The sequence below is a fragment of the Piliocolobus tephrosceles genome, chromosome 10 (genome assembly GCF_002776525.5).
Source record: "Piliocolobus tephrosceles isolate RC106 chromosome 10, ASM277652v3, whole genome shotgun sequence".
Classification (NCBI taxonomy): Eukaryota; Metazoa; Chordata; class Mammalia; order Primates; family Cercopithecidae; genus Piliocolobus; species Piliocolobus tephrosceles.
Window position 1 is genome coordinate 63,176,768 of NC_045443.1, and position 17,738 is coordinate 63,194,505.

Genomic DNA, 17,738 nt, shown 5'->3' on the forward strand with positions numbered 1-17,738 from the left:
ACAATCTAATGATCTGGTCCAGTGATTGCACAATATTCCCTTGAGCAAATCTCCTATGGTTTCCCTAACCATTCTTCTATAGTGAGAAACGTAGGTGGTTTCCAAATATTTACAATTATACAATCCATTGCAATAAACATCTGTGTATATGCAGAGTTTTTTTCTGAAAAAATTACTTCCTTAGATTACATTTCCTAGAGTAGGATTACTGGTACAAAGAGTTAAAGTATACAAAAAGGGTCACAACCAAGGGATTTGAAATCAGATATCCCTGAGTTCAAATCCCATCTAGGTCATCTGTGTGACCTGAGACATGTCACCAATTCTGCTTTTCTGAATTTCCATATCTTATCTGTAAAATGGGCATGAAGATATCTATTTCTTAAGGTTGTTGACAGACTCATATGGAATCATTCATATAAAGTATTTAGCACAGTGTATGACACACAGTAAGTACCTCCACAATTAAAGTTAATATTGGGGCTGTTGTCCTATGACTCTTGATGATATATTGTCACATTGCTTTCTTAGAAAATTTGACTAATCTACACAGAAATCTACCCAGTTTTATTACGTTTGTAATGAACATTTTATGATACTTGTCATTCTTACAATTTACAATTTAAAATGGTACTACAAGGCATTTTAACTGGAAGTTTTCTGATCACTAAATAAATTAAACTTTCTGCATATATTTTAAAACCTCAAGAAGAGGGTCACTTAGGATAGCTTATTCTCAAGATTTTCCTAATCAAATAATACCCAAATGATAGAATGTGTCTCATCCACAACAGTGACATTTCATGGCAGAGTTTTTTTTGCCTGAGGACCATATCCCTTGGACGTCATACAAGAATTGGAAAATACATGGTTTGAATAAGTCTCTCAGTTGACTTACCTCATTCAGTTAAGAATCACTCATCTAAATAAACATATACATTCAACTGTATCAATGCTTTAACATAGAAATATCCACACCTTTTCATCATCCCAGTTTTTCTATCTGTGAATGTGAGATTGGACAGTCCATAAGATTGGAGGATTTGAGAAATAGGCAATACAGAGTGGGTGTGTGTGGAGGTCCCCCTCAAATGTGAGCTCAGTCATACATGTGCTCTACTTCTTATCAATATAGAGACTCAATTCTACCCTTACCCCTGTAGCTGCAGCAAAAGCCAGCAAGTACTGGGGTGAGAGGAGACTGACGTGGTGCAGTGAGAGACAGAAGGCTCATGAACACTTGCTGACACAATGCTTGGTTTCCCCACCCCTCCCCTGACCCAGTGATAGAAAGGAAATTCAACCCTGAAGGACCATGGATGGCCCCAATCTCAAAAGGCCTCTAAAGCTTCACACAGGGTCAGTGTTTTGGGCCCTGGTAGGACAGAGGGAATCATTCAGTAAATAAAAACAAGCAAAACAAAACAAAACAACAAAAGAAGGGAGAAGTGGGAAGAGAGGCTCCATGGGAAAGGAGAGGCAGAGAGCTAATTCATAAGGAAAAAAATGTAGCGTTTCTATTTTCTTTGCCATCTTCAGCCCAGAAAGAGAAATCAATACTGGATTTCTAAACCCATAAGTTGGCCTTATAATATGGACTTCCCAATACTACTCCCAATACTTACTGAAGGTGGGGAATATGTAGCAGTTTCTGTAGTTCATGCACACCAAAGATCAAACTGAGCAAACCTTGGTATGGAAGTGATGGAGTTATTGCTTTAAATCATAATTCCTGTCTGATAACATAGCATGAAAGAAGCCTCCTAAACGACTGAGAAGAAATTTACATCCAGTCAAACAGGTTACAGACTGAAGTAGAGTAAAATTCACCTGGGAAAGTCAGATAGGCTTCTGGTTGAAGATGGCATTAGCTTCTGCACTCTCCCAAGACTTAACTAAAGCAACAATAAGGAAAAATTTCAAAGCGTATACCCACAAGTATAAAGAGAAAGAGAAAACAATAATAACGAAATTTTGAAGCGAGAAAGCTGTTGGACAAATAGAAAGGCATTTGGCAGACTTGAGAGCTAAAACTTAAGCCAACAACTAGGAATGCTGACGAGCAACTTGAATTACTCTGGGGACCCACAAAAGGCTTAAATATTGGTGGCACAACATCTTTGGTAGCAGGGATGAGGGTGAGACCGAAAACAGAACAGAACTGTTGGAAGTATGTTTAAGAAGTAATTAATTCCTCAACAGATCCTTCTATTCCACTCCATGCAGTTAATCAATTGCTCTTTTTCCACCCCAGCAGAAGACATGAGGCTTAATCTCCAAAGAGTAAAACAGAGGGTCCCTAGACTGGAGGACACCAGGTTCAGTCAAGTGCAATGATGTTATGTTGAAGACATAAGGAGTAAGAGAGAAGTGACATTCTTTATGTTGAGATTACCCAGACTTCTTCTCCCATTGAGCTTCCAGAACCCTGAAATGTAGGCAAGAGATTGGAAAAGTCTTCTCCAGTTCATGTGATTAGCCTTTAAGAAAAATCCTCAACAAAATGGCCCAGCCAGCGACTAGTCCACACACTCCAAACCACTCCCACATGCACAGAGCTTCCAATCAGCAGGATGAAGTTCAAATATTAATATAAGCAGAAAATAAGGATCACTAGACCTTTGAAGAAATCCTGTAATGCGAAAAAACAGGGGCCCAAGCAAACAAGGAGAATAAAACAATGCAGGGGAAACAAATTATACAGTAGAAAAAAAAGTCAAAAACTGCACTGGAGAGCCTAAGAAAGATCAAACAGTTGTGACACAAGAATAGTAATCTATTAAAAAAGAATGTTCAGAGAACAAAACAGGGATCTTGTATATTAAAACATAGAATAGCAGACATAAAAACTGAATTGAAGGAATTAAATTACTTTATTTATTTAATTATTCATTTATTTATTTATTTATTTGAGACAGAGTCTCACTCTGTCACCCAGACTGGAGTGCAGTGGCATGATCTCGGCTCACTGCAAGCTCTACCTCCCAGGTTCACGCCATTCTCCTGTCTCAGCTTCCCAAGTAGCTGGGGCCCACCACCATGTCAGGCTAATTTTTTTTTTTTTTAATATTTTTAGTAGAGACGGGGTTTCACCATGTTAGCCAGGTTGGTCTCGATCTCCTGACCTCGTGATCAACCCACCTCGGCCTCCCAAAGTCCTGGGATTGCAGGCGTGAGCCACCGTGCCCGGCCTCAATTACATTTTTTAAAGGTCAACATTAAGAACTTATTTACTATTTGTCATGTCTATTTGGGTAGGGAATACCTTAAATGATGTCATTTTGAGATATGTATTAGCAAATAGGAGTTCATGTGGAAATTCTCTAGATATGTCCAATTACCATTAACGTGTGGAGCTTTAGAAAAACTTACAGAGACCAGGTGCAGTGACTCACGCCTGTAATCCCAGCACTTTGGGAGGCCGAGGCCGGTGGATCTCTGAGATCAGGAGTTCAAGACCAGCCTGGCCAACATGGTAAAATCTCGTCTCACTAAAAAAAAAAAAAAAAAATACAAAAATTAGCCCCAGATGTGGTGGTACACGCCTGTTATCCCAGCTACTCAGGAGGCTGAGACAGGAAAATCACTTGATCCCACAAGGTGGAGGTTGCAGTGAGCCGAGATCACACCATTGCACTCCAGCCTGGGCAACAGAGTGAGACCCTGTCTCAAAAAGAGAAAAAGAAAGAAAGAAAGAAAGAAAGAAAGAAAGAAAGAAAGAAAGAAAGAAAGAAAGAAAGAAAGAAAGAAAGAAAGAAAGAAAGAAAGAAAGAGAAAAAACTTATAGAAACAGTTTACCGAATTTTAGCATTTGAAAGCATGGTTTCATATCACCAGATCTGTACCATACTTGGTACTTTATAATCACCACCACCTCATGTCAATTTATTAGAAGACCTACTTGGTAGATTCGATTACTTTTTGGATTTCCTCTCCATTCTACTGATGTTAGGCACAAACATGTGATTTGTTTTGGTCAATGGAATGTGGGCTGAAGTAATAGGGCACCCATTCCTAGCTTAGGCTTTAAAAACCGTCAGTTGCTCCATTCACTCCTCTGGGAGCTTTTGGCTTCCGCCATGGGAAAAACATGCCCCAATTCACTGTTATTGCTCCTGCTTGGACACTAGAACCAGGCATAATAAGCAGAACTGAATTCCATTTGCACCCTAGCCAACCCATAGACACATGCAAGAAAACTACATGCTTACTGCATGTATTGCAGTTGGTTATCACACAGCAAAAGTAACTAATAAACTTACAGATTTTTCGAGGGTGCTCCCAAATTCTGTTTGAAGAAAAGCCCCCCAAATTTCACACTGTGTAGAAGCTATATACAGAAAAATATTCAGGCTTTATTCTCCCTTCTATGTGACTTTCATATTACTCCTCATTTGTATTTAGTTTTGTTTTTATTTTATAGGTACCATTTTCTGAATTGAGCACATGTTCATACCCGTTTTTAGAATCCCATTACTTACCCCAGAGCATCAGCAATCTTCCAAACATGGCAGAACTAAGTCACTTAAACCACTGATGCAAATTAAAAGAGTGAAAGTATCATCTTAAAAAGCATCAAGAAGCTAGCAAAATAGGGTAGTATTATTGGGCCAGAATCTAGGTGAAGACAAGACCCTAGAGAGGTAAGCGCAGCATTCAAAGCTGCTTTGCCCTAAGGGCATTTGTTGATCCATAAGAAACAAGTTTTGAAACTAAACTGTACTTTGAGTAGGCTTCAAAGTTTGACAGGATGAAAGTAAAAGCCTGGAGCCTACCAAAGGCAAAGACTCTGATAAACTCTCTCTTACTTTAAGATCAGAGTAAGGATGATGTGGGAGTAATCCAGCCTTCACATGGATATATACAGCTAACATCATCTGGGTTGTTCATGAAATTTCAAGCCTTGAAGGTGTATTATGGTGGTCCCAGATTGTTCTTGTTCCTAGGCTCATGGTTGGAACAAAATAACGTGCTGTAGAGGAAAATTGATTTGTAGGCATCAAAGAGAGATTCAAACTAAAGTCTGTATATCTAATACATTTTTCTAAATATGATGTCCAACACACAGCCAAAAATAACCAGGCACACAAGAAAACAGGGCACTTCAAATGACCACTAGAGGAAATAACAGATAACAGACCCACAAATACCAAAGACATAGAAAGTATCAAATGAGGACCACAAAAGAATTATGCTTATTTTTTACAAGGAAATAAAAACCAAGTCAAAATATGTCATTGGAGAACTAGAAACTATGAAATGTGGCACAGCGTATTTGGGAAAAAAAAAGAAATTCTACACATTCAAAAATATAAAAATCAAGATATTAGACAAATATAAGGAACTATCTATATCAGATGCAGCAGGACAGACTATGATATTACCCTTCTTCCAGGTTGACAAATTTCTGCAGCAATAATTCTGGCTGTTAGAAGAGAATTCATACAATTATTTTAATTTTTCTAGCTATTTCTAATAGTTGGTGTACGAGTAAGGCCACATGAAGGAAAAGCTGTCTATGTGCCAACATGGAATGCACTCTGTTAAGCAGCAATATCTTATCTGTCTTTAGTTTGAATCTCTCTCTTTGTCTCTCAAAGAATGAATTATTTCTGTTAACTGGAGTAGAAAGCCAAGTCAAAAAAATGCAACAGACATTGATCTGTTCTGTGATTTAAGGCAGCAGCTGGCAAAGGTTGAACCATCAAATACAGTCATTTTAAGGAGCAGTTCCCTTTTAGGATGCTGGACTACAGTCTGCACTAGTTACTTGTGTCTGTAAGGCAATTTATTTTAGAATGTAGCAGGAATGGATCCAGAAGGAAATTTAGAAGATAACAAAAAGCATATAAGGAAAGTCCAACAATATGTCTCTCTCTTTCTTATTCTTTAAAATAATAATAATAATAATAATCCAGGCTGGGTGCAGTGGCTCACACCTATAATCCCCACACTTTAGGAAGCTTGGGTGAGAGGATGGCCTGAGGCCAGGATTTTGAGACCAGCATGACACCATCTCTACAATAAAGCAATTAGCCTGCCACATGGTGGTGCACACCTGTAATCCTAGCTACTCAGGAAGCTGAGGTGGGAAGATCACTTGAGTCCAGGAGTTCCAGATTGCAGTGAGCTATGATCACACTACCGCGCTCCAGCCAAGACAATGCATCAAGACCCTGTCTCAAAAAACAAACGAACAAAAAACGCTTTGCTTTTAAATGTTTTTACTAAAGGAAGAATAACCTGTCGTTAGAGGACCCTACAAATTAACTCTTGCACACTGGCTTTCTCAGCCATTGAGGAAAATAACTTCCCCATGACACAAAGCCCTGAATCAGCATATAGAATGTAAATAATTATGGATTTTTTTAAAAATGAGTTGTGTTTAGAATATAGTAGGTATTCAATAAATATTTAGTAATATTAATAATATTTCTATGTTCATTACTACCATGCCTTAATCTTTGAGGTAGATACAATTGTCAAACTAAGGCTCAGAGAGCTTAAGCAACTTGCTGAAAGTCACACAGGATGTATGGGAGCAACAACTCAAAACCAGCTTGGATACGAGATAGCACTAGACAATAATATTCCTTGTTGAATGAACTGAGGAAACTCCCAGGCTTTCCAATACCTTTAACTCCCCTGTGAGGTGGGGAGAATCAGACTTAGCTCGTTTTTGCCGTTTAGCAGCCTTTAGGCATATTTTTCTCCCTGTGCTTTCTCCTTTTAAAAGTGTTAAACATTCCTGGGGACACTACAGCAATATATTGGTCTCATGATTAACTGTTTGCTGGAACAATGGCCTGGGCCCTTTTTGTGTATTTCAGGCAATTCCTCAATAGTGTTCATACTTACTTTTTATGGTTTGCCATTTGAAAGATCTATTTGGAAGACTGAAAATAAAACTGCTTTTCCCACAGACTAGTTTCTGTTTCCATTTGGCAAACTCTAACACTTCTTTCTCCTCATCTTTGGAATTCAACTGAGGTCAATATGGCTTTGTTTTTGGCCTCCTTTTTACTGTTTTCATCCTTGTGCGCTAGGAAGGCCAATGAGCTCATGAAAACATGGCTGCCCCAGGAAAGGATGATACAAAGACTCCTAAAGCTGAGGACATTTGAATCTGTGTCCCAATGCCACATACAAGGACACTTTCCCCCTATAGATCAGCGCTCCTACTGACACTAGACACTCCATCGCTGCTAACACCAGGACTGGGGTGAAATTTGTTGACCAGGATTTCACCAGCCTGTCCTTACCTGCCACTCAACTTCCTGAAGGAGTTTCCAAACCAACTTGCAACTCAAATAATTGAAATTCCCACAGGCACTCAACACCAGCTCACCCTCTCTGGACACTCCGAGGACTTCTACTTCCCTTTGATATCCAGTTACCTCAAAGAATGAGTATTTATTTCACTGTCTGCAAGATACAACTCCTTGTCAAGTGTCAAAGCTAGCAATGAAATATACTCTGAATAAATGATGGGAGTCAATATTTGTGATTACAAAGAGATCAGTAAGTCTGTTGGTTGCTGCATACAGAAAGAAAGACTGCCATTGAGAAGGGCAAAGAGGCATCCCTGAGGCAGTCCTTGCGTCTTCAAAGGGAACAAAATTACAAGCAAAATACGTTCATCCCAGGAAACTCATCTTGTTCTGCCCACAAGTTGTGTGTGCCTTTAGTTTTGAGTCTTGAGTGCTCCCAGTTCCTCCTCTTATGTGTACCTCTGGAACTTTGCTATCTCTCATTAATATTCTTCTGATTATTGGTCCCCAATTTTGCTTCAGTCTCAAATAGTCTTGTCATTCAACTTGAGTCTCTGATCCTCCAATCTGCCCTTTAGTTTTTATTTGTACTCCACCACATCTTGTTTGACCACTTATCCAGTAAGAAAATATCTACACAGAGACAGTGGAAGGTTTGTTCAGACTTTCCACCCAAGGCAATGTTTTGTTTGGTTAAAGGATAGCTTCTCTTCCAAATACTATATCTATCACTAAATTCTGAGTTATTCCCTACTCTAAAACCTTCAGGTTTGAGTGTGGGCTGGAATCTGAGATAAAGCGGCATTCCTATACTAAACTATATCCATATATCTGCTCATCTTGATCTTGCTGTACATGTTTGTGTACATAATTCCATATAGATGCATACAGCAAAATAAAAACATTTATTTCAGTTGTTCCTTAAAAACACACAATGTATCTCACTGCATTTCTCTTTCTTCCTATGAGTGCGTTTCTTTCACAGGGGTATTTAGATAACCAAAAGTATTCTCCTGAGTTTTCCTGAGAAATGGTATGACACATAACCACTAAATCTCATATTAAGAAAAGGCTGCCTTAAATAAGAAATTGAAAAATCTGCCTGCAAATAATACTGTAAAAGTTTACAGTCCATCCTAACCATCAAGGATATTTTCCATAACTTTAGGGTTTGATAGTAAAATATATACACACACATATGTATGTTTCTAATAACACAGCACTAAAGTAAAATAAACCTGCTTGTCCAAATACGGTTGCGTTTCAGTCAAAGTTTTGCTTAATGTTTTGAGAAGCGCTTTGGTGAAGATAAATATTCGCAGCCTTAGATTTTATGTCAGATGCTCAGGGTGCCATCTACTGGCCGACTCTGGATTGGGACAGTTTTGTTTTCGGTAGGAACCAAACTCCATGTTGCCATTGATCCACAGCTTCAATGGTGGCCCAATTTTAAGATAATGCCATCTGTGTTGATTTCCTTTTTCTCAGAAGGACATCCAGATTGTTGAGTTTTATTAGAATGAGAAGGCATCTCATTCTTGAACAGCAATGTTTCTTTCTTTCTTTCCTTTTTTTTTTTTTCAAGACAGAATCTTGCTCTGTTCCCCAGGCTGGAGTGCAATGGCGTGATCTCTGCTCATGTCAACCTCCGCTTCCTGGGTTCAAGCGAGTCTCCTGCCTCAGCCTCCTGAGTAGTTGGGATTATAGGCATGCACCGTCATATCTGGCTGATTTTTGTATTTTTAGTAGAGACGGGGTTTCACCATGTTGGCCAGACTGGTCTTGAACTCCTGACCTCAGGTGATCCACTCACCTCAGCCTCCCAAAGTGCTGGGATTACAGGTGTGAACTACCGAGCCCGGTTGAACAGCGATGTTTCTAATGACATGAGGCCTGAGCTGCGTGCTGCCCTAGTCACATGAGATTGCTGTGTAACTGCAGCCCGATGCCTTGCTCTGTCTGGAACTGTGTGAGTATCAGGTTGAGGATAGGGAGTGGGACTGGCCAACTATGTCTTCGTGGAAATACCATCCTGGGAGCATAGAGCATTCTCAGTCAAGTGATGCCAATGAGAAACAAGAAACAAGGGAAGGTGTTGCGTGTTGGTGCCAACATGACCATCTCTCTGAAAAAAGAGACCTCCTTTCTGCCCTGCAGGAGCCAGGAGGTTACTGCAGGCTGCAGGAGATGTGCACCTTCCCAAGAGATTTTTTGGCAAATTCTCTCCTGAGGTCCCTTCTGGAGAGCAGGTCCAATGCCTTCTTCCTTCATCATCTGCCCAATGATTGCATGTGCTTTTTATGGTATTTCGTCTTTTGGAAGCCAAGCTTGTGCCCCCCCGGCCCCTTTAATGTTTTCTGCATCTCAGGTGCAAAAGGGCTCTTGTGGACATTCCACATGACGCTAACAAATCCATTTATCATCCTCTCCAGCCCCCTGTGGAGCTGCTCTGAGTTCAGAGCTCCCACCGGCCTTGACACTTTTGAAGGTGAGCCCACCTCGGCCACAGTCGGAGGGTTTCAGAGCTGCCCCAGCTGTTGTTGAAGCTGGGGACTGAGCAATCATGGCCCTTTTACCCAAGGGGGTCGTCCACAAATCAGGAAGTGTCCTGTACATCTCTGTGTGGAGCCCACCTGATCATACTTCTAAAATCTCTTTTTTATTAAAAAAAATTTATGAAGAAACCATTTTCCAAGAATTAAATTAAATTCCAAACCTGATGTGTATGTTGAGGCTAGAATCCAAGATTCAGAGGAGGATAGACTCCCTCTTCAACCAAGTATCAAGCTAGCCCGTTTGAAATGCTGTGATTACCTGAGGTGGCTAAAAAAAGATTATGTTAAAAAAAATGGTAGAAATTGAGAATCAAAATAATGTCTTCACCCTTTACATCAAACCAAGTTTATTTGTATGTCCTTAAAAATATTCATATGAGTCCAACACAGTGGCATGTGCCTGTATTCCCAGATACTTGGGAGGCTGAGGCTGGAGGATCACTTGAGTCCAGGATTTCAAGGGCAGATTGGGCAACATAGCAGGACCCCTATTCGCATGACTTATGCAACAATATCAGAAGCATACTGATCATTTTAACAATTAGTCTCTCTCCCTGGGAAATAAGAATAGAAACTTGGAAAAGACCTTGGTGTTTCCAAGAGCATACAGCATAAAGTCCCGGACCCCAAAGGGAATTTTAAACAACACATTCTACAAGCATAAGTGATTTAAAAAATAAAGGTTGTTCACAAACATTGTTTTATCTTAAAGAGCCAGTCTCACTTCAATTGGCACAGAAAAGAGACCTAGAAAAAAATGGATGTGATCCCAAATGGTTTGATGATGATGAAGACACTGCTACAAACCAACTATTGCCTCATGTGTCAGTAGGTAGACGGAGGATTCATTATTCAAAACAAAATGGTGGTTTTTCTATCTAAGAAATCTGGACTAAGAAGACTTTCAGAAAATGGTATGTCTTCAATAATGTAACCAAAAATGAAGGGATACAAAACAGATTTGTGAAGCTCAGAGGAAGAATACAAGATAAAATATTGACATCTTATGTTGTGTCCATTCAGGATCCAAATCCAGCTCATATCATTTGCAACTCTTCATTGCAGAAAAAAGTAACATAATAGATGTGCAACTTGTAGCCTGGGGCTTTTAAAGATTATCTTTAAAGTTTTCCAAATAAAGCTAATAATTTGAAAGTACTGTTTTTACTACAAGAAGGAGCCCAGACGATTCTAGAAGAACACCAGAAACATGGCACATCCAGGAAAAAAAAAATGCCTCTATTGAGTTAGAACCTCAATCATATTTGCAATGACAATGATGAGCTTATCTGCACAGCACAGAGAAACTAAGGTAATCTATTCAGTGCCTAAACTTCCTGCTTTTCCAAGCATTCATTGGTCTTTTTCTAAAGAAAGGTACCACACGTTTTGAACTTCCTGTGACTGATTCCCTGTCATATTCCAAGGATCTGCTTGGATTTAAGAGTACAGCAAAGGAAAAGTAAGGCATGTTGAGTTCAATGAAAGAAAGAAAAGGGTGAGGAAGGGAAAGAGAGAAGAAAATATCCAGAGAAGAGAAAGAAGGGGAAAGAGAGTAATCATCAGAGAGACAAGAGGAGGTGAGGGGATGAAACCAAGAGAGAAAAAGTGGCAGAGAAAGGAAGTTGAAGGAAAGAGGAAGGAAAAAAGGCAGGGAGGGAAAGACGTAAGGGAAAAAAATCAAGAGAGGAAAGATAGAGAAAGAGGGAAAGAGATGCAATTTCAAGAGGGAAAAAAATGAAAATGCCAAAGAGCAGGTTGGGAGAGGAAGATTCCTGGAGAGGCTGAGGAACCAAAATAATAAAATCGTCATCCAGTCATTTAGAAACTCATCAGGTCAGAGCTGGAAGGAATATTATAAGACATCTTGTGCAACCCTTCTGAGTACAGATTCATAAATAGAGGCCCAGGGAGGTTGAATAACAAAATGGAAGCCACATAGATGAATACTGTTTTTGAAATATATTCATAATAACAAAAGAAATTGGTGTCTAAAAGGCAGCTTTTTTGAAAATTGAATGCTTGACCTGCACCTCCACACCTTGCACTGATGTTGCATGTTAGTCTGAGAGCTGGGAATGGACGCAGGGTATCAGGAAATGGTCCATATCCAGAAAGAATTCAGAAGCAATTGTTATTCAGCATTGTCTGTGTCATTACTTGGCTCAAAATCAATTCCCAGTGCAACCGACAGCTCCGTAATCAAATAGAAGTACAAAAACAAAAGAGCAGTAATAACAAAAATCGAACCCGTCTGGTATTTAGAAGAGAGTAAGAGCTTGAACTCCAGGATCAGGCTGCCTCGGTGTCAAACCTCCCTGAATCACTATCTGGGTGATCCTGCAAAAGCATTTTCTTTACCTCAGTTTCCTAGTCCATAAATTGAGAATTTCTGGCCTCTTTACTGTATAATAATAGGTTGGTGCAAAAGCAATTGAGGTTTTAATATTAGGCTGGTGCAAAAGCAATTGCGGTTTTGTATTACTTTTAATGGCAAAAACCGCAATTACTTTTGCACCAACCTAGTGGTATTTGACACCCAATATTGTTGTGAGAATTAAATAATCTGTGTAGTGTGTGTTTTTTTACTTTTATTTTACATTTGGGGGTATATGTGAAGGTTTGTTACATAACTACGTGTCACAGGGGTTTGTCGTGCAGATTATTTCATCACCCAGGTATCAAGCCCAGGAGCCAATAGTTATCTTTTCTGCTCCTCTCCCTCCTCCCACCCTCCCACCTCACCTCAAGTAGACTCTAGGTATGTTGTTTCCTTCTTTGTGTTCATAGATTCTTTTCTTTTTTTTTTTTTTTTTTTTTTTTTTTTTTTTTGAGATGGAATCTTGCTCTGTCACCCAGGCTGGAGTGCAGTGGTATAATCTCAGCTCACTGTAACCTCTGCCTCCCAGGCTCAAGTGATTCGCCTACCTCAGCCTCCCAAGTGGCTGGGATTACAGGCATGTACCATGACACCTGGCTAATTTCTGTATTTTTAGTAGAGATGGGGTTTTGCCATGTTGGCCAGGCTGGTCTTGAACTCCTGACCTCAGGTGATCCACCTGCCTCGGCCTCCCGAAGTGCTGGGATTACAGGCATGAGCTATTGTGCCAGGCCAAGTTCTTATCATTTGGCTCCCATGTAGTGTGTTAAGCACAGTGCCTGGTTCTCCAAACACAAATAGTTCCTGATTCTAGTGGCTGGGCATGGTGGCTCATGCCTATAATCAAAGCACTTTGGGAGGCCAAGGCAAGAGGACCAGTTGAGGCCAGGAGTTCGTGACCAGCCTGGGCAACATAGTAAGACCTCGCCTCTACAAAAAAAAAAAAAAGAAAGAAAAAAGAAAATTAGGCAGAATGATTGCTTGACCCCAGGAGGTAGAGTGCCACTGCACTCCAGCCTTGGTGACAGCGTGAGACCCTGTCAAAAAAAAAAAGAAAGAAAGAAATTAAAAAACAAACAAAACTAAACTAAACTAAAAAACAAAAACCAAAAAAACACAAGGCTAGGGCGGTGGCTCATGCCTCTCATCCAGCACTTTGGGAGGCCAAGGCGGGCAGATCATTTGAGGTCAGGAGTTTGAGATCAGCCTGGCCAATATGGTCTCTGCTAAAAATACAAAAATTAGCCAGGCATGGTGGCACATGCCTATAGTCCCAGCTACTCGGAGGCTGAGGCATGAGAATCGCTTGAACCCAGGAGATGGAAGTTGCAGTGAGCCAAGGTCATACCAGTGCGGTCTAGCCTGAATGACAGAAGGAGACTTTATCTCAAAAATAAATAAATAAATAAATATTTAGAAAGACGAGAAAAAATTAAAAAACAAAACACAGAAGGGGAAAAAATAGTCAACATGTGCCATGTCGTCATAAAAAAAAAAAGTTTCTGATTCCTTGAGCCTCAGCACCTCCCAGGATGTGTTTAAAGCATTGAATTTACTATGTCATTTTTGTAAACTGTTTGGTTATGAAATGTCTTTGACACTTGCTATGAATGAGTAAGATGGGGTAGTTACCAGGCTGGCATCAAGCCACTTGAACCTCTCTCTGAGACAACCAGTTAGTGGGGTTTTCCCAGCACTCTTTCCCTATTTTTGAGACCAGTTACCAGCCCTAGTTATGAAGGAGAAAGTAATTTTGGTGTTGGACCTGCTTGGCTGCAGACCCACTGAATGCTATTTGTTTGAAATGAAAACAGAAAGTTTAAACAAATGTAGGACTTATTAACTTACAAACATTCAGGTTGATCTGTGGCTTTTACTATTAAAATAGCCTTCTATCCATTTCAGCTGAGGTGCTGATCCCTCGGTGACTGCTCCCCTGGCTTTCATGTCACTTCTGAGTGCTCTTTTATTACAGGAAGTGAAGTAAATCAGTGGGGAGGCTGATTAGAATCCCCATTAGAGGCAAGTGGATAAAAATGAGATTAGGGAATGTGAGTGCATCTCTAAATCACTGCACTTGACCAAACAAATTACTTTTAAGTGTGCCTTCTCTTCAACCCAGAACAGCATGTAGTGACACAGGAAAAAAAGAGATTCAAGCTCAGAGAGATAAGCAATAGGCACCGGCTTTTCATATGCATGCACATGTGTACATACACACTCATGCATGCACATAAGTGCAAGAGTGATTTTCTTTAGTTGAAGCGCTATTTTGCCTCTGTAAAACTTCTCCAGATTTCTTAAGTCTGCTTTTCAATAACATTAATTCCTATTTATGGTGTACTTTCTAAAGGCCAGGCACTGGGCTGGGAGCGTTACACATGTAATTTCATTTAATCTTCACAACAAGTCAGTGACATGCATATTGTTGCCCTTTTATAGATGATGAAACCAAAGCTCAGAGAACAATCATATTAATCATAATAGTTACATTTTTGAGTACTTATATGTGCTAAGTGGTTTTACGTATGCTACTTCATTCAATCTTTTTAACAATTCTGTGTGGTAGATTTGTGTCCCTAGTTTAGGGATGAGGAAAGTGTGGCTCATAATTATTAAGAGCTTGCAATAGCTACCATTTATTGAATACTAATTGTGTGCCAGGCACTGTGTTATGTCTTTTAAACATAGCACATAATCTTTTGTAATTCTTACAACCCACTAGGATAAATCTTATCCTCTTCACTTTACAAATAAGTAAATGAGGGCAGAACAAGCCAGAAAACTTGCCCAGTATCATTCAACTAAGACAAGACAGAGCCAGGATTTGAATTAAGAACTGGTGATTTCAAAGCCTGAGCAACCTATGCCAGACGCTATACTTACTTCATTGCTTTTCTCCTTTTGCATTTATTTTTTCTTTATTTATAGGAATCTAAATGGTATAATGAAAGAATATTCAGCTCTAGAAGACACTGATTCAAACCTATTTAGAGGGGACCCTGCTGTCCAAATATGGGACAATTTGAACATCAAAATAAGTAATGATAGTAGTAAATTACAATCTATTTGGTAAATAGGAATTCATGAAGCCACACTCATATGAATGAATGGGTGGATGAAGGAATGAGTGAATAAAGCAGAAGAGAAAGCTCTTCCTTAAAGTAGAAACCACGCCAAAAAAAATACAGAAAGAATGATTAAATTAGAAAGCTCCCATTTGGCAACCACTAAGTTATAATTAATTGTGGCAGAAAACATCCATAAATGCAAAACTAGTTGGTGAATGAAAAGTGAAGAATTAGATTTTGTATAACCTTAAAGTATCTCCTTATAAAATATTTATTAATAACAAGAGGGAAAGTAACTTTACAGTAGAGAGGCCAGAAAGACACCCCAATCTTAATTAAGAGGTAAAAGTTAACACCACCAGCAAGAGGGAAAAAAATCACATGCCTGTCAGTAAGATGCATTGAAAACACAGCATTCATGATATCTTGTCAAAAAATCTATACCAGGATCTCATCATGAGAAAATATCAGAAAAGTTCAAACCGAGAGACATTCTACAAAATGACAGATGTATAATCTTCAAAAATGTCAAAGTCATTAAAAGATTGAGGATCTATTTCAGTATAAAGGATGTGGAAACCTAACTGAGTGCAACTTGTGTCCCTAAGATAAAAGTTTGAATGAGTTCTCTGAGCAAATATATATACATATATAGTTCTTTGTACCTTTCTTGCAACTTCTTGTTAAATTTAGAACTTGTAAAATTTTTTAAATTTTTTTCTTTTTCTTTTTCTTCTTCTTTTTTTGTAAATCCAACCACTTTCTTTGTGACCTTTGGCAGGTCATTGGACTTCTTTGAGTTTGTTTTGTTTTGTGAGGATAGGAAAATAATTCAGTAGTTTTGCTGAAATGATGAAAATGAGACGGTATGTATAAAAACACTTAGCATTTATTAGATGATTAATAAATACTAGTTTGCTTTTTCTTTTCAACCTGCTTATCTAATACTCTGAACTGGATCTGTGGGTGTCAGGAGGAATAGCATGACATGTTTTATTTCACAAAGTGAACAACTGTCAGTGTTAGAAACATTCCAGAAATTTCACGCTCAGGGCTTTATCTTGGGTGAACTTTTAATCTGCTTAGGAATTATTTCATAGGGCAGTGTTTTCCAAAATCAGGGTCCATAGATGTATTCTTGGAGGTCCAGAGAGCTCTCTGGAGTTGTCTTTGTGTGTTTTCATTTAAACTAAAAAAAAATTAATATACTCTTATTAGCATGATCAGATTTAATTGGGTGATTTCAGTGTCCGTATGTGTAAAGTTTCTGAAATGTTCACAGCCCACATTTATAATTGCCTAAAAGCCAAATAGTTCTACTTTAATTATCATGGGTGAATGAGAAAAAGAAGTAGACTCTATAAGTAATTGTGCATTTGCACCAAGTGAAGGCCACTGCTAACAAATATGGAATATCTGCATGACTATAAAAAAGATATGCCTTACCTCTGCCTTTCAAACAAACTGTCTTGCTATAAACAATAACCATAATAAAGTAGTAAGTTATATGTTGCTTAAAGGTGATAAGTGTTATGAAAAGAGAGAAGGCGGAATAGTTAAGGAGAATAAAGAGTACTAGATCAGGATTGGGGAGGGGCGTCAGGCTGCAATATTAAATATATTGGCCAGAGTTGGTCCCATTAGGAAGGCAACATTTGAGCAAAGACTGTTAGCAGGTGAGAGAGACATCTGGGGCAAATATCTGAGAGCAGCAGATACCTAGAGGACAAGCACTGGAGAAAGAGAAAGCTATGTCACTAAAGCAAGAGTATGGCTGATGTGTTTAAGGAACAGCAAGGAGTCCAGAATGGCTGCAGCAGAATAAGTAAAGAAGAGAAAGCAGGAGATGATTGTCAGAGAAATAAAGTGTAGAAAAATGCTAAGGCATTGAAAGGATTTCAGCTTTTAGTTTAGGTGGAATGAGGTTTTGAGCAGAAGAATAACTGGATATGAATTACATTCCAAAAGGATCACTCTGAGTAGACTATAGGTAGGCAAAGTAAGAGCAAGGAGACCTATTTGGAGGCTATCTTAGTGGTCCAGATGAGAGATAACCATGGCATAGACAAAGCTGGTAATTAGTGAGGATGCTAAGAAGTGGTAATATGCTGATTCAATTCTGAAAGTAGAACCAATCACATTTGTCTAGAAATTGAATAAAGAGAAAGAGAAGATTCAATGATGACTCCAAGGATGTTGGCCTAAATGATTGGAAGATGGATTTTCCACTTTAACTGAGAGAAGGCTGTAGGTAGAGCAGTTTTGGAAGGGACACACTTGAGTTTGAGACATCTGTTAGACATTCAAGAGGACTGTGCATCTGGAGCTCAGGAGAGCTGGCCGGAGATGGAACTGTGGGTGTCCTCACTATTTACAGCTATGAGAGTAGTCAATGGAGAGGAATGCAAAGGAATGAGCCCTGGGACTCTTCAATGGTGAGTGCTTATGGAGAGAAGAAGGA